The following is a 22,151-nucleotide window of genomic DNA, read 5'->3' on the forward strand; positions in this document are numbered from 1 at the left end:
GGTCGACCTCACTTTTAGCCCGAACGGCTGAATAGATTTCCACCAAACTTGGCAAAATTGTAGGGACTTGTAGCCCGATGTGCCTTTGCTATGTCTCAAGATATGTGCTCCAGGGGTTTTTGAGTAATTTAAGTTCAAACAAATATATATATCTATAAGCGCGCCCCGGTACGAGCACCGGGGAGCGCACCAGGCGCACTACGCGACTTGCGCGCGGAAAGCTGATTGGCTCTCGGGTGTCTGAAAACATTCGAAACAGTCCGGAGTGGCCGCCATCTTGTGTCTCGGTAAGATCGAGACACAAGAGGTGGCAAAAACAAAGGGGGAATTGACCATAAGGGGGCAGGGTAGACCCTTCCTGACCCCATAGGTTTGATGTGGGGGCTATAAAAGGGCCCCGCAGTTTTTCGTTTTTTGCGGGGGGTGTGCCCGGTACCCGCGCCGGGGAGCGGACAGGGGAGCGTACCATGTGGAAAAAAGAATGACAGACTTTTTATAAAATGAAGCCTTTTTTTTTATAAATTGGAGGTAGTTCTAAAAAGAACAGTTTTTTTATTCTTTTTGTTGTTTTATATTTTTTATATTGTTTTTTGAACATTTTTTTCTTTTTTTGGCTTTTCTGAACAGTTTTATATTTTTTTTGTAGTTTTGTATGGGGAGAAACAAAAAACAGGGAATTAAAAATGGCTCAACTGGAGCACAAAAAAAAACAGGAAAAATTATGGTTTCCTCGGGCATTTGTGGTGATCCATAGCAACAGTGATTAGTGTAATGCTTTTTTCACCATAACTAATGGTTTTGTTACAATAAATACAAACAATTTTGTATCCCCCAAACTTTGTTTGTATATTTGGAATCACTTCAGTTGCTTCTGGACCCGATGGAGTGGGTTCTTGAGTTGTAGAGGTTCTGGATGATGATTGGGGTAGGTTACTGCAGATTTCTCTCACCTCTGCTGCAGAATAGTTATTAGGGTGTAAACGCTGCATGTGTCGTATCATAGTATGATTCCCAAAGGAATATTTTTTAGCAGGGTTCCCCCTGGATAGCACAGCTTTACAGATGAGACAAGTCACCTTCGCAGCGTCTACTTTTTTAAAACCCCTTGGGATTTTGAAAAACTCCCATATGATGTGCTTTCTTGGTTTGTATGGGGGATTGTCTTCATGCAGGAACTGCCTTGTCCTTTCCTCCTCTTCCTCCTACTCCTCGTCTTCTTCTTAACCACCAATGTGATCTTCTGGTGGTCCTTGTGGTGGTGGTGGTGGTGGTGGGGCAGATGCTCCAGCTGCAGATAGTACAGTAGCCATATCTGTAGGAAAAAAGCAGGTCTTCCTCACTCACAGAATAAAGTGAGAATGAGTAAAAAAGGTGGGGGCTTTCATCATTTTGAAAACAAAACTGTTCTGAACCAATGAAAAGTGTTATTTTCAGGTCACATGAGCCGGGCTTTCATTATTTGGAAACCAAAACTGTTTTGAACCAATGAAAAGTGTTATTTTCAGGTCACATGACCCGACGCGCTTACGCTACGCGCCCCGGGGCGCGCCCAACGGCGTTTACGTAGCGTATGCGCGTGGGTGCTTGCGGGTGCGCTTACGCCGTGCGTATCACGCAGACGCGACTACGCGAAACGTCACGATGATGTTTTCGTTTGCGGCATTAGCGCTAACGGGACGCTCCCCGGTACGCCGTAGCACCGGGAGCACTCCGGGGCAAACAAATAAAAAAAAATCATAAAAAAAATAGTATTACATAATTATAAAATATAAAATTCATCATAAAAAATATTACATTTCATGCCTATAGAGATTGGCTATTAAAAAACCTATGAAATTTACTGAAAAAAACATAGGTTTCACACCAGTTATAGGGGCTAATTATGATTGCGGATTTCCCGCATCCTCCGGGCCGGCGGAAGCCACCGCCGGCCCGGAGGATGTGGGAAAACCGCTGCGGAGCCTCCACAGACCCACCGCCAAATTAGGATGGCTGGTGGGTCTGATATTCTGTCTGCAGCTTTTCACCCGCAGTCGCCTTCCGACCGCCTTCCGACCGCGGCGGAAAAGCACTAACTTGTCTGGCGGTGTCTATCAGACACCGCCAGGCATATTAAACCTATGTTTTTTTCAGTGAATATATATATATATATATATATATATATATATATATATTACCTACTGGCGATAGCCAGTAGGTATATATAGTTAGGATTAGCTACCATAGGAAATCCACAACATTCTATTGGAAATAACGTTGGCGCTGGTTGAGGAATTTGCGTGTAATTTTCAAAAATGTTGGCCAGCTCCACTCCGCTCCTTCCCTGAAAGTTTCGGGGGGATTCGTGAAATGGGGGCTGAGAAAAAAGGATGGTCCCAAAACGTGTTTTCCCCATGTTAATTTCCATAGGATGGTCTGACAAGTCTACAGCCCGAACCGCTGAACGGAATAACGCCAAACTGTGCAAAATTGTAGGGACTGGTACGCAGATGTGCCTTTGCTATGTTTGGTGAAAATTGCTCCAGTGGTTTTTATGAAAATTAACTTCAAAAACACATGTATATCTGGGTGGAGCCTAACCACACATCTGATCTGATTGGCTGCCAGCACTTCATCCAAGAAGTGTTGGCAGCCATCTTGGGACCAATATACATGATAGCAACTCATTAAAAAGCATTGTAGTTAATAGAGGGTTTTAGGACTTTAGTTACATTATAAATCATTTGTTGATGGTACCATACTCATTTTAAGAATTGTGGTGTGTTCTAAGGTGATTTTACCATGTGATAAAGCCTTCTGCTGTGATATCATGAATCATGTTTGAAAGAAAATTATTATCTCATGCTTTGCCTACAGTGGTTTGGAAGGGGATCTATAAGCTAAACTGAAAGCATATTTTCTGTAAATTCACATTATCTTTCTCAGTCATGTGAGAATGAAGTCTGACATTCTCAGTAAAACATGTACATCCAACAAGGACAGAGATTGTCAGTTGTTTCCTTTGTGTTCTACTGCAGCCTCCTAGAGTGTTCTAAAGAAAAACTAGAGCGTTAACAGTCCTACTTATTACAAAGGTATGGCACACCTGAAGACATCTTGATTGGAATAAAGTGGTAACTCTTAAAACATTTAATTTAAAAAGAAACAAAATGTGGGGGTATATTTTGACGTAGAAAGTATGATTAGTGCTGCAGAAAGAAAAATTAGGGCACATTTTGAGTGACTTCTCAAATCCTCTTCAATTTAATTAAAACATTCTGACATGCGGTCTCCCAAGATGACCACCAGAGACAAAAGAGCCTAAATGTAGCCCAAATATCACCCAGATGTAGCCCAAGTATAGCCCAATGACAGAATGTCCCAGAGTGTTCTAATGAACAACTAGAGCGCTAACAGTCTTACTTATGACAAAAGTATGGCACACCAGAAGCCATCTTGATTGAAATGAAGTGGTAAGTCTGAAAACATTTAATTTAAAAAGGAACAAAATGAGGGGGTTCATTTTGCCATAGAAAGTATGATTAGTGCTTCAGAAAGAAAAATCAGGGGACATTTTGAGTGACTTCTCAAATCCTCTTCTATTTCATTAAAAAAATTCTGACATGCAGACTGAAACATGCACTTTCAATACCAGCAGCAGACTTCTCTGGTGAGCAGTAGCTTTACTACAGTGATCTAATGAGCAACTAGAGTGCTAACATTCAGAATGTATGGCAAATGTGTGACACATCTGAATGCCTTCTTGATGGAACCAAAGTAAACAAGCATTGAAAATGCAATAGATCTCTCCCTCGTTTAAGTTAAAGCCATTCTGTTTGTAATGAGGTGGCTTGTATGTATGTATGTATGTATATGTATGCATGCATTTATATTTGTATTCATATAGATATACAGATTATATATGTTTATATATGTATGTATATATATATATTCACTGAAAAAACCATAAGTTATAGACCATATATAGTTAGGAATTTGCATTTACAAAACCTTGAAAATTCACTGAAAAAACCATAGGTTATAGACCATATATAGTTAGGAATTAGCATTTACAAAACCTTATTTTACTCACACAAAACCATTGAAATTCGCATATATAGTTAGTTGCACTAACTATATATCGCGCACCCGCAATCCACTGCTGATCATGTCACATATTACATCATTCATGACATGGTCAGTGACATCACTGATGACATCACTGATGACATCTCAAATCTCCTAACTATATGTGGTCTATAACCTATTGTTTTTTCAGTGAATTTCAATGGTTTTTTAATAGCAAATAGCAAAAGCTGTAAAATCTTCTCCTTTTTTTAAGGAAAAATATATTTTATATGTATTTAATATAATCTTTTTATGTATATAAATTTTTTGAGGGAACGAATTTATCAACTATCATGCTGAAGAAGAGTGTGGGGAAAAAAAAACCATAGAGGAGGACTAAGAGGAAAGAACAATCAGTTCAAAAATACAATTGCTTTAAAGCATGAAGTGCTTTTCCACACATTTTCATTTAAATAACTCATATTAGAACATACAAAATATCTACAGAGGAGACGGTGTACATTGAATTTTAGACTCTTCATTGGTACCTACATGTTGGTACTTACATCACCCACACAACACAACAGCTCTATTCAGAGCTACCCTACCTCAAAGCACTCTAAAATATTATTTTACTATTTCCCTTGTTTTTCCCCTTGTTACGCTTTCCGGAACGCTACCCGGTGCGCGGACCGGGCGCTAACCGTGCGAAAATTTGAAAAAAAATGTTGTTTTTTTTTCATATATGGGCCTCCTCAGCCACCCTCAGAAAACCTAGGGGGTCAGGATATGTCTCCCGTGCCCCCTTATACCCATTCCCAACATTGTTTATCCTCCATCTTGTGACTAAATTCGTCTGAAACACATGATAGCGGACTCCCGTTACGCTACCGGTGAGCTACCCGGTTCGCGTACCGGGTAGCGCTTCCACCGCGAAAAATCGAAAAAAAATGTATTTTATTTTTTTGCCCCGCGGGGTCCTTTAATAGCCCCCACATCAATCTTAGGGGGTCAGGAGGGGTCTACCTTGCCCCTTTCATTCATTTCCCCCTTCGTTTATTTCCACCTCTTGTCTCTCGATCCTACCGAGAGACAAGATGGCGGCCGCTCCGGACTGTTTAGAATGTTGAGAGTCACCGGAGAGCCAATCCGCTTCTCCTCGCGAAGTTCCGGTACGCGTCTGGTACGCGAACCGGGGCGCTAACCGGGACGCTGTCACAGATATAGATATATTTTTGAAAGTTAATTTCTCAAAATCCACTGGAGCATTTATCTTGAGACCTAGCAAAGGCACATCGGGCAAACAGTCTCTACAATTTTGCCAAGTTTCATAGAAATCCATTCAGCCGTTCGAGCTAAAAGTGAGTCTAACCGCCCTATGGAAAACTCAATGTTAAAAACACGTTTTGGGACCCCCATTTTTTTCTTGGCCCCCACTTGACGAAACCCCCCCCAAACTTTCAGGGGACTCTCAGAAACAAAATGTGCCATTTTCCTGAAAATTGCAGCCAATTCCGTCAATCAACGCCAAAGTTATTCAACATAGAATTTTCAGAAATCCCTATTCAAAAAAATCCTAACTATATATACCTACTGGCGACCGCCAGTAGGTAATATATGTATATATATATATTTATATATATATATATATATATATATATATATATATATATATATATATTTGTTACCAAACACACTTCCTCACGATAAAGGACGGCACCGACTCCGTTAATTTGCTCAAGGTTGAAAATTTAGTTTACAAAGCTGCTGAAAAGACGCGTTTCGGCGGAAGCCTCCGCCTTGCTCACTTCACCTACCCAAATGTGATTACAAAACATATATCCCTCTGTACAGACACAGTTGCTTCACTGTGATTGGTATCTAGTTACCATGGTGACACAAAGTTTGGTCATGTGGTAAGGCAACAGACATAGAAAAGTTCCTATACATCATCCCAAAGGTTCGTGCAAAGTTACATCTTTGGGTAAGGGAAAACCATCTGCAATAACAAGTATAGAACATAAAATACTTGGCACTACAAATCAAATAAACAAATTAATATCATGTGTGTATTTAAGATAATTGAATTGTATACGTTGGCGATGCATAGCATTATCTGTAAGCGAATATATATATATATTAAGCATGGGCGAATTTTGCGAATCTCGCGTTCGCGAATTTTGCGGATTTGCGAATTCGCAATCCGCAAAATCCGCGAATTCTCGCGAATTTGCGGATTTTTTTTTTTTTTGTGTTCGCAAGTGTTTCTGCCAGTTCGCAAGGATTTGGTACTAGTTCGCAATTGCGAACTTACTTGTCGGCTCGCAACGGTCGCGACTATGTTGTTTCTACGTCTGGTTCATCATCACAGCCTCCCAGCACCCTCTGTTTCACCACTGGCACCCTCTCTTTGACCCATGCCACCCTCTGTTACATCAATGCCACCCTCTGGTTCATCATCACTGTAGAAGATGGGGGGGAAAAGCAAGCCCACCTGCCCTGCTTGAACTGACATGAATTAATTTGGGGTTAGTTTATTAACAACACCTGCCCTGCCCCAACTGACAATAATGAATTAGGGGCTAATTAATGTGTCACTGAAAGAATTTGAAGTTCCAGCCTGGCACCTGCTTGTCTGCTCCTTTAGCTGTAAATCAGGACCTTTGTGGCATACAGTTAAGGTCAGAGCAGGGTCACACAATAGTTGCAAGCAGGCAACCGAATTCTGGAGGACCCCCTCAGGAAGCACTACAGGGAATCGTTACAAATCATGAGGTTGACCTTTTGCACCTGCTCATTGCTTTTGCTAAAATCGTTTTTCGTTTTTTTCGCGCTATTCGCGGGGCGCGGCGTCGTGCGAAACCGACCGCGGAAGCCGCCAATTCGTGAGAATGAGCTTTTTATTTTTTTGCGGCTTGTTGTTTCGCGAGTTTTTTTGCAGTATTCGCGAGCCACTTGCAGCGCAACACGCGAATTTACCCCAAGGTCGAGTACGGGCGTGGCCATTTTGTTTGCGTGACGTATTTCCGTTTCCGCCCGCTATGTATAATCTCGCGCAGTAAGCGCATTGCGAGTAGAGGTTCGCACGAGATCGCGAGGGAAATGTAGAGGTTCGCACGAGATCGCGAGGGAAATCTCGCGCGAACTTACTTTCGCGCTCGTGAACGGGCGCCGGCCATCTTGTTTTTCATTCATTTCCTGTGTCTGGGCATGGTGTTTAATCCTCTTGGTATCTTTGCCATCCTTTGCTTGTTTTCAGATTTTGTTTTACGATTTTGCTTCTTATCTATCCCTCTCTTTTCCTAGCTGTATATTTTTGTCTTTTCTGCTATTTTTCTTTACTTTTAAACTACTTTTTTAAACTCTTTTCTTTTCTTTTTCCCTATCCTATTCTTTCTTAATTTTCTACTTCTTCCTACCTTACCTGCCCAGACCATGGTCAAGCCAGGCGCCGTGAAGCTGCCCAGGCACTTGAGGGCCGCAGCGGCGGCGGGGAGTAGTACTGGACCCAGTGCCAGGACAGCATGCGGGAGATTGCGGGGGGAGCAGGTGACGCGACGGGAGATATTCAGCCCGGAGGAAGTGGGCGCGCTGGTCTACTTCGTCCAGCGCCGCCTGCCCAGGACCATCGCGGGAGGCGGCAGGATCGCGGCCGGCGGCTACAACATGCGGGAGCGCCGGAAGCGGTGGGAGAAGGTGTGCTGGGCCATATCCCACCTCTACGGGGTCCAGCGCACCTACAGCCAGGTCACCCATCGCTGGACGGACCTCCTGGACCGGGAGCGCGACCTGCTGGACCAGCTCGGCTTGGAGATCCCCGGGCTTGGTGAGTAGTAGTAGCCATTTCATCACTCACTACTATGATGTTTTCTCCTGCTCTGTGTTGTTGTATTGCAAATATTTGTTTTTTACATGGAGCAAGCCAATAATGCCACTGATGACGATTACATTGTAGTTAAATTATATTTCAAAATCTTCTGTGCATTTCAGGTGCACTGCTCTCCTTCTCAGTGGCGTTGCTACTATGCTTATTTGTTTTCTATTTCGTGGTCTCATTGGCCTGAGTAACTATTATGTATGAGTGTACTTTATAGAACTGCGTAATGCTAGACACTAGGGGGCAGATTACATTTACAAGCCCCTTGCGCCACGTTTACGTTGCCTTGCGTGACGCAACAGCGGCGTAAACGTGCCGCATCCCTGCGAGTCATTTACAGCATGACGCATCTAGGGAGATGCGTCACGTTATAAAGCCATGGGCCTGCACCACAATGGGTGCGTTCCTAGTACGCAGGGTGGGCGGTCCGGCGGCTGTGCGCCTCGCAAAATTGCCTGCGTGAAATCTACAAGATTTAACGCAGGCACTTCTGCGACGCTGCTACGTGAATTCAATTCCTTATGCCTGCTTGAAGCAGGCGAAAGGACTGACACAGCATGTTAAGTATTGGGTGGCCTTGAGCATTACTGGAGTTGCATTGCGTTGGCGATGTGACTCCAGCGATGCGCCGCTCTTACGTGACGAGATGCGTCACGCAAGTGCCTACCCTTGCGCCAGGGCGCGCCGCATTGTAAATGAGGCGCATCTGCCGTGTCGCAAGGGTAGTTTTGCGTGACGCATTTGATCTGGCGCATCTCTGGAGATGCGCCAGAACGCGTAAGTAAATATGCCCCTAAGGGGCAGAATTGCAATTACCGTCGCATCCCTGCAAAGTAGCAGGGATGCGCCATTAATTGTGCGGCCCGCTACCACCACCAAACATGGTGCGCCGTATTTGCAATGCGGCGCACCATGGGCCCAAAATGTCACCGAAGCTTTACTGCTGGAGTTGCGTCGCAACGATGGCGCAGCTCCAGCAATGCTCTGGGGTACCCTATCTCCCCAATGCTGGGTCAAGCCGTACGTCTGCTTCAAGCAGGTGCAGGGTTTGTGTGACGCATCATTGTCCTAAAGGTGACTGATTGAAATTTTGTAGATTTCCCTCAGCCACTTTTAGGATGTGTTCCAGCGCAGGAATGCCCTCCCTTGCGCCGGAACGCCCCCTGATGGCGCAGGGCTTTATAACGGGATGCATCTCTCAAATGCGTCACGTTGTTATAATATTATACGCCGCACCATGGCGCCCTTTTTTGTTTAGCTGCTGCATCACAAAAGTCATGCAAGAACGGAGCAAAAGAGCCGCAAGGGGCTTAAATCTGCCCCTTCCATTGTACCCCTGACAATAAGAAAAATAGTGGCGGTGGATTGATAGTTTGACTATTTAAATGACTGGTAATGTTGTCACTGATCTGACTGAAATCACAATGGAGTTTGTCTGTCACTTTGCGTCTTGCCTGCGGACTGCTGCCTGCCAGTCCTAGGTGAACCTTTCAGTACTTTGTTTAGTGAGTTACGTGACTTTCGAAGTCACAGGTCCGCAAATAAATGAAAACTAACCCTAATCAATATAATTTCGCGGAAATATTTTGTTATTGTTCTTTTGAAATGTTTGATTTTGTTGACATTGACAAGCAACAATCATCCATGTTTTCTGTTCTTTCTTTCATGTTGTACGTCAGCTCCCCCCAGGGGCGAGAGGAGGACACAGGAGCAGCAGGCGGCGGATGCTGTTCAACAGGGCCAGGATCGGGCAGGCGAGGGCTCCATTGCTGGCCCCAGTAAGTTTTCATTTTAGACTAGTACCTATTTTTCCTAGCGTTCCTCATTTGACTTTTTTCAAAATTGTCTTTGATCTTCTTGTAGACTGTATCTAAATTCTTATCCTGCCTCTACTATGACTCCCTGTGGTATTACTAGATTATTCTTTTTAGTCTGTCTGTGTAGCTAACTAAGATTGCACGGTTGGCGAAACTCCCATGATTCTAGTCAGCAATAGCTCTATCAACTTAGTGCAGTCCTCTGGGATTGTCCATAATGTCTTTTGAAGTGTTCTATCTGGACTCATGCTTGCAAAAATTGCAAAACCTTTCGCTCAGTCACTCTAGTCCGGACCAAAAAACACAGATTGTATTTAAGTTTAAAAGGTTTATTAAAAGTAAACACATTTATTAAAATGAAGTCATAATAAAACTAAACGTTTAACTGATAATGGAAAAGTGGTTAGTGCTGACGATTAATTGAAGACATTTCTTGTGGTCGAGCCGAGCTCTCACCTGGTTTCAACTTGATCTTGTTGTTAGAAGTCCATCTTCTGTCTGTGTGGAGAAAAAAGGTGCGTGTTAAAAAACCAGCCTTCATCAGTTGTGCCAAAAAGTGCAGCAAGACAACCTTCCCTGGAAAAAGGGACATTTTTTTTAACTTTAAAGTAGACAGTCACAAATTACATTGTTTTCACATGTCTTCATTCCTAGACCAAAGACTAGTGAGTGCTTTATTCTAACATTCTTCAATGTACTTTGTAGGTGGAACATCTGGTGGCGGGGCCAGCGTGGATGTGGTGGTGCTCGACACGGAGGCGGAGGACAATTCTTCAGGGGAGGAGGCGGCGGCTGTGAGAGTTGAGACGGTGGTGGTGGCGGCCAGAGGTAAGCTCTTATATATTCCTTACTTATTGAGATTGAAGACTAGCTGGGAAGGCAAGAATATGAGATGCATGGCTGGGTGAATGATGAAGCAATGATGGGTGGAAGGACAACAGCCTGGGTGGGTGACACAGAAACTGTATGTGTCCCTATACCTGGATCATGCTACTATCTGACTCTTAGATAGCATATGTGTATCTAGAGCAGGGGTACTCATAGTACGGCCCGCGGGCCGGTGGTGGCCCGGCAAGCCTTCCTTGGCGGTGCGCAGACCTTGCAGACAATCACTGCTCCCCCGGCCCCCACAGAGCAGAGGCTTTTTTGTATTTCACCTGTTAGCGCCCCTGCATCTCCACTCTGACAATCACTGCTCCCCCGGCCCCCACAGAGCAGAGTGGAGATGCAAGGCCACAAAGAGGTGAAATAGAACAAAGCCTCTGCTCTGTGGGGCCGGGCAAGCAGTGATTGTCAGGGCGGAGATGCAGGGGCGCTACAACAAACAAAGCCTCAATAATATGTTAATGGTCTTTTAAAGACCTGTTAAGTACTTTGGTGTTGTTGTCTGTGTGTGCGCGTTGAGGAAGCGGTCTCAACCCGGGCTGAAGGCTGACACAGATAGATAGACACACACACAGTGAGATGACAGAGGGGGAGGGAGAGGGAGGGCAGGAGGGAGAGAGAGATGGAGAGGGAGGGCAGGAGGGAGAGCAGGAGGGAGAGAGATGTATGTAAATGCTGGGTCTGGTGGCTCAGTGGATGAAGGCATCTGCTGCAGGGACCTGTGTGCAACCTCATGGTCACAAGTTTTCGTTTTGCTTTAGCCCCGCCCCCTCTGACTCCGCCCCCACCAGTGCGGCCCTCGGCCACAAACTACACTGTAAATTTAGCCCCTGAGAGAAAGTTTATGAGTACCCATGATCTAGAGAGAGTAGACGGTCAGTGGATGAACTAAGTGTAACTTTGAAGAGCATGTAACACTGCACCCGCACGTCCGTTCCAGTGTAGGAAAGGCAAGGAAAAGAAGTTTTAATTTTGTCCAAATACTACCATCAATAGTAGCAGTAGTTTGTATTGCAAGCACAGCATAGATCCGGTTATTACGGTGGCCACTCCCTACCTCTCTTAATAAGTTTAGTAGTACTCAGTCATTCATGTGTGGATGTATCACTGGTCACTCAATAAAAATCAAGGCACCTAAAGTCATCCCATATATAAGCAAAAACATCCCATGTGAAGTGATAGATAATCAGATTATTTATCTTCTTCAATTTTCCATTTCTAGTACTCATTTCCACTGTAGGGTGAAAGTTAAATTAATTAAGCAGTAGCCCTTGAGTTGTAACAGAGTATTCTCAGTGCCACCCGTAATAGAAAAGTAAGAGCTTCACCACCTGCATGTACTGGACGGGTACAGTAACGCAACGCAAGTCTAGGTCACTCCTCATGGCGTGCGTCTCTTTTTCTCGGGTGCAAGTTTACTGCGCTGGCATTATGCCGGCTTGCAGAAGATAACGTACCAATTTTCCTAAACAAGAGACAAGAAGAAGAATAAGACTGGTGTACTTTCATAGTCGACTCCAATGGAAGTCCATAGTGCTCGTAGAATTTGTTCCTTAAACTCCCACTAATGTTAGAGCAAGGATGAAGAAGTGTGAGGTTAGATAGATACTGGCCTCAATAGTTATGTAATGCGCTTGCAATTAGCTAGTTGTAGTGCAACACAAATTTCTGCTAAATGATTGAGTTAATCTTAAAGAGCATTGGTTACAGACTATGTCTTTCTTTCTTCATATAGGTTCTCCTTCCAAACGAACAAGGAGGAAGGAGCTGGCTAGAGCGGCCCGGCAACGGAGGATCGATGCCACTGTGGCCGAATATCGGCGGCTGGTGGCCCTGGAGGACGAAGAAAGTGTGCAGTCGACCACAACAATTACGTCGTCTGCATCGGCCTCCGTGCCCCCACGGGCTGCCAGTGCCACCCAGCACAGTGGTCCACTCAGACTGAGCCGGGCTGCCAAAGCCAAACGCCACCGCCGAGTAGCAAGGACAACAGCTTCCTCTCACAGCCGTTGCACCTGCAAGGCATTGAAGGCACGCCTGCGCCGCAGTACCCTGATGGTATCCCGCCTCCAGCAGGAGCTCCACCACTTTTCAAACCAGTTGGAGGGGCTCCGCGTAGAGCACGCCTTGCTCCGCCAGGAGCATGATGCCCTGGCCCAAAAAGTAGACAGCATCCACCCATAGTGTCCCTTGCCCCTTTTTTAGAGACTTTTGGGGGGTGGGAATTGGGAGTTGGGTTTTTGGGGACTTTTGAAGGACAATCGTTGGGGTTAGGTAGGGTCTTGCGGGAGATTATTTTGTTAGGGATATAAATATACTTTTTAAAACTTTATCTGAGCATGCCCGTTTCTTACTGCTTGCCTGGTGGGTGGGGGTTTAACAGTGACTTTGTTTTCCTGAAAGTTTAGTTCCATTTTCTTCCTTTAAGTGTAAATGCCCAAATGTTTTCAACACTAAGTGCCTCTCACAGAGTAAGTGAAGTGAATCCAAGAGTCCTAGGACTTTAGTAGTACTACCGTCAGTCTCTTGTCTCTCCTACTAATACTCAATTATACCCCCAAACCACCAAACGCTTATCTTACCTGTAATTTGTGTTTGAAAGTAGGGCTAGACCCAGGGCTGGCTCCACGGGAAACAGCGAATAACACAGTGGCAGTTGCATGCCTATGAAAAAAGAGAAAATTTAATCTGGTTTGTCCTCCTGAGCAATTCAACAGTACAACTGAGAAAATAGCAGGTGACAGAAGTACACTAGAACAGTGCCACATTGTAGCCTAACAAATGGTAAAGTATAACTACTAATTCGGTTGCAGTTCTTTGACATTAGCCATGGGTCTTTGTCAAGCAGAGTAAGAATATATCCTTGGATTTCTTCACCAGCCTGTTGCTATCACCTTATCCTCCCCAGCAAGTGTGTGGATTTATTGCTGTAATTTAGTCACACATCAATCAAAACCACACAGCCCGGGGGAAGAGGGTTAGGGTTTGAAAAATGGATGGGTACGGGGGTTTTTGGGAAATGTTTTGGGAGACAAGAAAAAAAGCACAGCATAGACAAACAATTGAACATAAACAATTCTTTGGGTACAAACCTATCCATCAATCTTTGAAAGTGCATGCACTACTGCATGCATGTCAGTGAAAAGTAAGTAGTACTTTCGACAACTGTGGAAGAAAGAATGCGACAGTACAGGGCCTGTGTGGAATTATTGATAACGATATTCAACATAAGGTCTCTGTAGGCAGATACCCGAGAGCCTTGCTGGTCACTATAAATCCATTCACAACAACACTCAATGGGGTTGGTCTGGAAGGTATAGTAGATAGAAAAGGAGAAATTGCTTTTTTTCTAGGTGTCCCCTCACTCACCAGGGTTGCCCCTTGGTGACATGCTTCATCATTGGGGCCATCCCAGTCCTCTACGGGCTGGGGCGTGCTGCGACTTGCGAATTACGTAGGAGCACTTACAAATGACTATGTGTGGTGCAGATGTGATTGTGGAGTGGACTAAGTGATGTGTTAAGGGATCAATTTAGAAGCAGAGAGAGATCCAAGAAATGCAGTCACAGTCAGAGAAAAAGGCAAGGGATACTGTATCTATGTGGTTGTAGTTGTCCTGTTGGAAGTGGTAAGTAAGTTGCCTGCAGAAAAAAAATCCTCTTATTAGCGGCACTCCTCCATTGCAGCCGACGCTTCGTCCATCGATGTTGGTCACCAGAAGACACCCTGTCCACTGCCTGCCTGATGCTGAATTATGGCTCGCTACTGTGAAGCCTGACTCCATCCTTTTTTCCCCATTACAGAGACTGAAACCCGGCCTGTAATTATTCAACGAAAAACAGGAAGTGATATAATATTACAACACCACTGATAAATAAATATAAGGTATGTAGGCTGTGGAGTGCAAAAAGTCACAATTTGATTTTCCTAGTAGACAGTACAATATTTATGAAAGTGCGTACTCTGTCTGAGTCACCTTTTGAAGGATAAATAAGTATGGGCAAATTAATGTAGCGGATCTTTCCCCTCAAGCTAGGTGTACTGTAAACTGTGTTTTAGAACAAAATTAGATCTTCCTAGCAGTGCTCCCACCCAGACCCTTACTAAAGCCAGTCGCAAAAATGTAGAAGACCACCAATCAAATCTCATTGAACGAGGCCTAGCAGAAAACTGGTGACAAAACTTACTTTGAAAGTAAAAGTAGGCCGAAGTACCCCCTTCCTAATTACCCCTTACCCACCGTGGATTGCATTCAAACCCCTTGCAAGCAACTAAGCAAAAGTAGCCATAGCCAGCATCGCTCCAAGACTCGAAATCCCCCCCACTCAAACACATGCAATAGAAATACTGCTAACCCTAACGAACCCTAAGTTAAGAATAGTGGCAAAGGCTTTCTTTAACTATGCCAAATCCCCCCTTTCCCACCATGGATTTTCTTCAAATGACTTGCAACCAAAATTACACATTCTCACGAGTGCTCTAAGACCCCAGAACTCAGTTGCAAAAATCTAGAACACCCCGAAACACATGCAATCCTGCTGCTAGGGCTAACCCTAACGAACCCTAAGTTACAAAAAGTGCCAAAAGGCTTTTCCGCCTGGATTTTGTCCCAACCACTTCTACCCGGTATTAGACCTTCCCAGGAATGCCCCAAGACCCGCCAACCCACCCGCCAAGAAGCATAACACCCCCAAACAGGCCAAAAGCAAAATCCCATACTTGCAATATTTCTCGGCCTTCGGTCCAAACGCGCTGCGTAGCTAGGCCATAAGTCGGGGTTGCCACGACAGATTTCCTGAAAAGCAAATGCAATCAAGATTAGAGTGTCCCAGCAGTGCTCCCAGACCACGAAACTCACCCACAAACAGACGGAACCCCCCCTAAGAGCACCTCAAAGGCAAGCAAGTCATCAAAAACACAAAAAAAATTCCGCCTGGGATTTGGTCCAAAACACTTTTATCCGGTATTAGAGCTTCCCAGCAATGGCCCCAGAGCCGTCAACCAAAGGAGAAAATGAGTAGAAGACCCCCAAACAGCCAAAGAGCAAAAGTACAAAAATGGGGACTTAGTCAATTTTTCACAAATTTCCCAAATCACTCCGCGCGCGGTCTGCAGCTAGGCCCTAACTCCCCTCTGCCACCATGGATTTGCTTCAAACCTCTTGCAAAGTAAAGTATATATAGCCAGCAGTGAGCCCAGACCCCGAAACACACCCACAAACACCATGAAGCCCCCCAAACAGGCTCCCGAAAACGCTACATTGAGCAAAATGTCAGAAATAGCCACAAAAAAAATCGGCCTGGATTTTGTCCCAACCACTTCCACCCGGTATTAGACCATCCCAGGAATGCCCCAAGACCCGCCAACCCACCCGCCAAGAAGCATAACACCTCCAAACAGGCCAAAAGCAAAATCTCATACTTGCAATATTTCTCGGCCTTCGGTCCAAACGCGCTGCTTAGCTAGGCCATAAGTCGGGGTTGCCACGACGGATTTCCTGAAAAGCAAATGCAATCAAGATTAGAGTGTCCCAGCAGTGCTCCCAGACCCCGAAACTCACCCACAAACACCAGGAAGCCCCCCAAACAGGCCCCCGAAAACGCTACATTGAGCAAAATGTCAGAAATAGCCACAAAAAAAATCGGCTTGGATTTTGTCCCAACCACTTCTACCCGGTATTAGACCATCCCAGGAATGCCCCAAGACCCGCCAACCCACCCGCCAAGAAGCATAACACCCCCAAACAGGCCAAAAGCAATATCTCATACTTGCAATATTTCTCGGCCTTCGGTCCAAACGCGCTGCGTAGCTAGGCCATAAGTCGGGGTTGCCACGACGGATTTCCTGAAAAGCAAATGCAATCAAGATTAGAGTGTCCCAGCAGTGCTCCCAGACCCCGAAACTCACCCACAAACACCAGGAAGCCCCCCAAACAGGCCCCCGAAAAGGCTACATTGAGCAAAATGTCAGAAATAGCCAAAAAAAATCGGCCTGGATTTTGTCCCAACCACTTCTACCCGGTATTAGACCTTTCCAGGAATGCCCCAAGACCCGCCAACCCACCCGCCAAGAAGCATAACACCCCCAAACAGGCCAAAAGCAAAATCTCATACTTGCAATATTTCTCTGCCTTCGGTCCAAACGCGCTGCGTAGCTAGGCCATAAGTTGGGGTTGCCACGACGGATTTCCTGAAAAGCAAATGCAATCAAGATTAGAGTGTCCCAGCAGTGCTCCCAGACCACGAAACTCACCCACAAACAGACGGAACCCCCCCTAAGAGCACCTCAAAGGCAAGCAAGTCATCAAAAACACAAAAAAAATTCCGCCTGGGATTTGGTCCAAAACACTTTTATCCGGTATTAGAGCTTCCCAGCAATGGCCCCAGAGCCGTCAACCCAGGATAAAACGAGTAGAAGTCCCCCAAACAGCCAAAGAGCAAAAGTACAAAAATGGGAACTTAGTCAATTTTTCACAAATTTCCCAAATCACTCCGCGCGCGCTCTGCAGCTAGGCACTAACTCCCCTCTGCCACCATGGATTTCCTTCAAACCTCTTGCAAAGTAAAGTATATATAGCCAGCAGTGAGCCCAGACCCCGAAACTTACCCACAAACACCAGGAAGCCCCCCAAACAGGCCCCCAAAAACGCTACATTGAGCAAAATGTCAGAAATAGCCAAAAAAAAATCGGCCTGGATTTTGTCCCAACCACTTCTACCCGGTATTAGACCATCCCAGGAATGCCCCAAGACCCGCCAACCCACCCGCCAAGAAGCATAACACCCCCAAACAGGCCAAAAGCAAAATCTCATACTTGCAATATTTCCCGGCCTTCAGTCCAAACGCGCTGCGTAGCTAGGCCATAAGTCGGGTTGCCACGACGGATTTCCTGAAAAGCAAATGCAATCAAGATTAGAGTGTCCCAGCAGTGCTCCCAGACCCCGAAACTCACCCACAAACACCAGGAAGCCCCCCAAACAGGCCCCCGAAAAGGCTACATTGAGCAAAATGTCAGAAATAGCCAAAAAAAAATCGGCCTGGATTTTGTCCCAACCACTTCTACCCAGTATTAGACCTTCCCAGGAATGTCCCAAGACCCGCCAACCCACCCGCCAAGAAGCATAACACCCCCAAACAGGCCAAAAGCAAAATCTCATACTTGCAATATTTCTCTGCCTTCGGTCCAAACGCGCTGCGTAGCTAGGCCATAAGTTGGGGTTGCCACGACGGATTTCCTGAAAAGCAAATGCAATCAAGATTAGAGTGTCCCAGCAGTGCTCCCAGACCACGAAACTCACCCACAAACAGACGGAACCCCCCCTAAGAGCACCTCAAAGGCAAGCAAGTCATCAAAAACACAAAAAAAATTCCGCCTGGGATTTGGTCCAAAACACTTTTATCCGGTATTAGAGCTTCCCAGCAATGGCCCCAGAGCCGTCAACCCAGGATAAAACGAGTAGAAGTCCCCCAAACAGCCAAAGAGCAAAAGTACAAAAATGGGAACTTAGTCAATTTTTCACAAATTTCCCAAATCACTCCGCGCGCGCTCTGCAGCTAGGCACTAACTCCCCTCTGCCACCATGGATTTCCTTCAAACCTCTTGCAAAGTAAAGTATATATAGCCAGCAGTGAGCCCAGACCCCGAAACTTACCCACAAACACCAGGAAGCCCCCCAAACAGGCCCCCAAAAACGCTACATTGAGCAAAATGTCAGAAATAGCCAAAAAAAAATCGGCCTGGATTTTGTCCCAACCACTTCTACCCGGTATTAGACCATCCCAGGAATGCCCCAAGACCCGCCAACCCACCCGCCAAGAAGCATAACACCCCCAAACAGGCCAAAAGCAAAATCTCATACTTGCAATATTTCCCGGCCTTCAGTCCAAACGCGCTGCGTAGCTAGGCCATAAGTCGGGTTGCCACGACGGATTTCCTGAAAAGCAAATGCAATCAAGATTAGAGTGTCCCAGCAGTGCTCCCAGACCCCGAAACTCACCCACAAACACCAGGAAGCCCCCCAAACAGGCCCCCGAAAAGGCTACATTGAGCAAAATGTCAGAAATAGCCAAAAAAAAATCGGCCTGGATTTTGTCCCAACCACTTCTACCCGGTATTAGACCTTCCCAGGAATGTCCCAAGAACCCACCCGCCAAGAAGCATAACACCCCCAAACAGGCCAAAAGCAAAATCTCAGACTTGCAATATTTCTCTGCCTTCCGTCCAAACGCGCTGCGTAGCTAGGCCATAAGTCGGGGTTGCCACGAAGGATTTCCTGAAAAGCAAATGCAATCAAGATTAGAGTGTCCCAGCAGTGCTCCCAGACCACGAAACTCACCCACAAACAGACGGAACCCCCCCTAAGAGCACCTCAAAGGCAAGCAAGTCATCAAAAACACAAAAAAAATTCCGCCTGGGATTTGGTCCAAAACACTTTTATCCGGTATTAGAGCTTCCCAGCAATGGCCCCAGAGCCGTCAACCCAGGAGAAAACGAGTAGAAGACCCCCAAACAGCCAAAGAGCAAAAGTACAAAAATGGGGACTTAGTCAATTTTTCACAAATTTCCCAAATCACTCCGCGCGCGCTCTGCAGCTAGGCCCTAACTCCCCTCTGCCATCATGGATTTGCTTCAAACCTCTTGCAAAGTAAAGTATATATAGCCAGCAGTGAGCCCAGACCCCAAAACACACCCACAAACACCAGGAAGCCCCCCAAACAGGCCCCCGAAAATGCTACATTGAGCAAAATGTCAGAAATAGCCAAAAAAAAAATCGGCCTGGATTTTGTCCCAACCACTTCTACCCGGTATTAGACCATCCCAGGAATGCCCCAAGACCCGCCAACCCACCCGCCAAGAAGCATAACACCCCCAAACAGGCCAAAAGCAAAATCTCATACTTGCAATATTTCTCGGCCTTCGGTCCAAACGCGCTGCGTAGCTAGGCCATAAGTCGGGGTTGCCACGACGGATTTCCTGAAAAGCAAATGCAATCAAGATTAGAGTGTCCCAGCAGTGCTCCCAGACCCCGAAACTCACCCACAAACACCAGGAAGCCCCCCTAAACAGGCCCCCAAAAAGGCTACATTGAGCAAAATGTCAGAAATAGCCCAAACAAAATCGGCCTGGATTTTGTCCCAACCACTTCTACCCGGTATTAGACCTTCCCAGGAATGCCCCAAGACCCGCCAACCCACCCGCCAAGAAGCATAACACCCCCAAACAGGCCAAAAGCAAAATCTCATACTTGCAATATTTCTCGGCCTTCGGTCCAAACGCGCTGCGTAGCTAGGCCATAAGTCGGGGTTGCCACAACGGATTTCCTGAAAAGCAAATGCAATCAAGATTAGAGTGTCCCAGCAGTGCTCCCAGACCACGAAGCTCACCCACAAACAGACGGAACCCCCCCTAAGAGCACCTCAAAGGCAAGCAAGTCATCAAAAACACAAAAAAATTTCCGCCTGGGATTTGATCCAAAACACTTTTATCCGGTATTAGAGCTTCCCAGCAATGGCCCCAGAGCCGTCAACCCAGGAGAAAACGAGTAGAAAGACCCCCAAACAGCCAAAGAGCAAAAGTACAAAAATGGGGACTTAGTCAATTTTTCACAAATTTCCCAAATCACTCCGCGCGCGCTCTGCAGCTAGGCACTAACTCCCCTCTGCCACCATGGATTTGCTTCAAACCTCTTGCAAAGTGAAGTATATATAGCCAGCAGTGAGCCCAGACCCCGAAACACACCCACAAACACCAGGAAGCCCCCCAAACAGGCCCCCGAAAACGCTACATTGAGCAAAATGTCAGAAATAGCCAAAAAAAAAATCGGCCTGGATTTTGTCCCAACCACTTCTACCCGGTATTAGACCATCCCAGGAATGCCCCAAGACCCGCCAACCCACCCGCCAAGAAGCATAACACCCCCAAACAGGCCAAAAGCAAAATCTCATACTTGCAATATTTCTCGGCCTTCGGTCCAAACGCGCTGCGTAGCTAGGCCATAAGTCAGGGTTGCCACGACGGATTTCCTGAAAAGCAAATGCAATCAAGATTAGAGTGTCCCAGCAGTGCTCCCAGACCACGAAACTCACCCACAAACAGACAGAACCCCCCCTAAGAGCACCTCAAAGGCAAGCAAGTCATCAAAAACACAAAAATATTTCCGCCTGGAATTTGGTCCAAAACACTTTTATCCGGTATTAGAGCTTCCCAGCAATGGCCCCAGAGCCGTCAACCCAGGAGAAAACGAGTAGAAGACCCCCAAACAGCCAAAGAGCAAAAGTACAAAAATGGGGACTTAGTCAATTTTTCACAAATTTCCCAAATCACTCCGCGCGCGCTCTGCAGCTAGGCCCTAACTCCCCTCTGCCACCATGGATTTGCTTCAAACCTCTTGCAAAGTAAAGTATATATAGCCAGCAGTGAGCCCAGACCCCGAAACACACCCACAAACACCAGGAAGCCCCCCAAACAGGCCCCCGAAAACGCTACATTGAGCAAAATGTCAGAAATAGCCCAAAAAAAAATCGGCCTGGATTTTGTCCCAACCACTTCTACCCGGTATTAGACCATCCCAGGAATGCCCCAAGACCCGCCAACCCACCCGCCAAGAAGCATAACACCCCCAAACAGGCCAAAAGCAAAATCTCATACTTGCAATATTTCTCGGCCTTCGGTCCAAACGCGCTGCGTAGCTAGGCCATAAGTCGGGGTTGCCACGATGGATTTCCTGAAAAGCAAATGCAATCAAGATAAGAGTGTCCCAGCAGTGCTCCCAGACCACGAAACTCACCCACAAACAGACGGAACCCCCCTAAGAGCACCTCAAAGGCAAGCAAGTCATCAAAAACACAAAAAAAATTCCGCCTGGGATTTGGTCCAAAACACTTTTATCCGGTATTAGAGCTTCCCAGCAATAGCCCCAGAGCCGTCAACTCACCTGCAAAGAGGTACAACAACACCCCCACAAGTGCTGAGTCTTTCTTCATTGGGCGTAAACCAGCCCTCTGGTTTGATGGAAATAGGAGTCTGGAGGAGGAGGATAGAGGAGCATGTTCTTCTGAACTTGTGAACCTGAGGAATGCAGACTGCGGCAACTTCAAATCAATTAGCTATCCAGTGAAGACAGTTCTGCTGATGGGCTTGATTTTGTGAATATCTGATTAAAGTTTGAAATATATTAACTGTGCACAACAAAGAAATACAGACACACAGGAATAAAAGTGAATAAGGATGAAAAAGAAAGTTATTGATTCGTTGTCTCATTTTCAGGGCTCGGTATCACGGTCCAGGAATAAGAATAAGGCTTCGTCATCATACTCTGCGAATTCAGGCAGGGTGAGGTCAGTGTCACCTGACAGAGTAGAAATTCCCTCATCTATGTTGCTGGCCACCTCCTCTTCATCCGGCACGCTTTCTCGTACTCTGAAATCTGGTGGTATGAGGTGCTGATTCATCTTGATCATTGTTAACCTCTCCACATTTTTGGGCGAGAGGCGGCTCCGTTTGGGAGTTACAATGCCACCAGCAGC

Source organism: Lissotriton vulgaris, chromosome 3_1, assembly GCF_964263255.1.
Source record: "Lissotriton vulgaris chromosome 3_1, aLisVul1.2, whole genome shotgun sequence".
NCBI lineage: Eukaryota > Metazoa > Chordata > Amphibia > Caudata > Salamandridae > Lissotriton > Lissotriton vulgaris.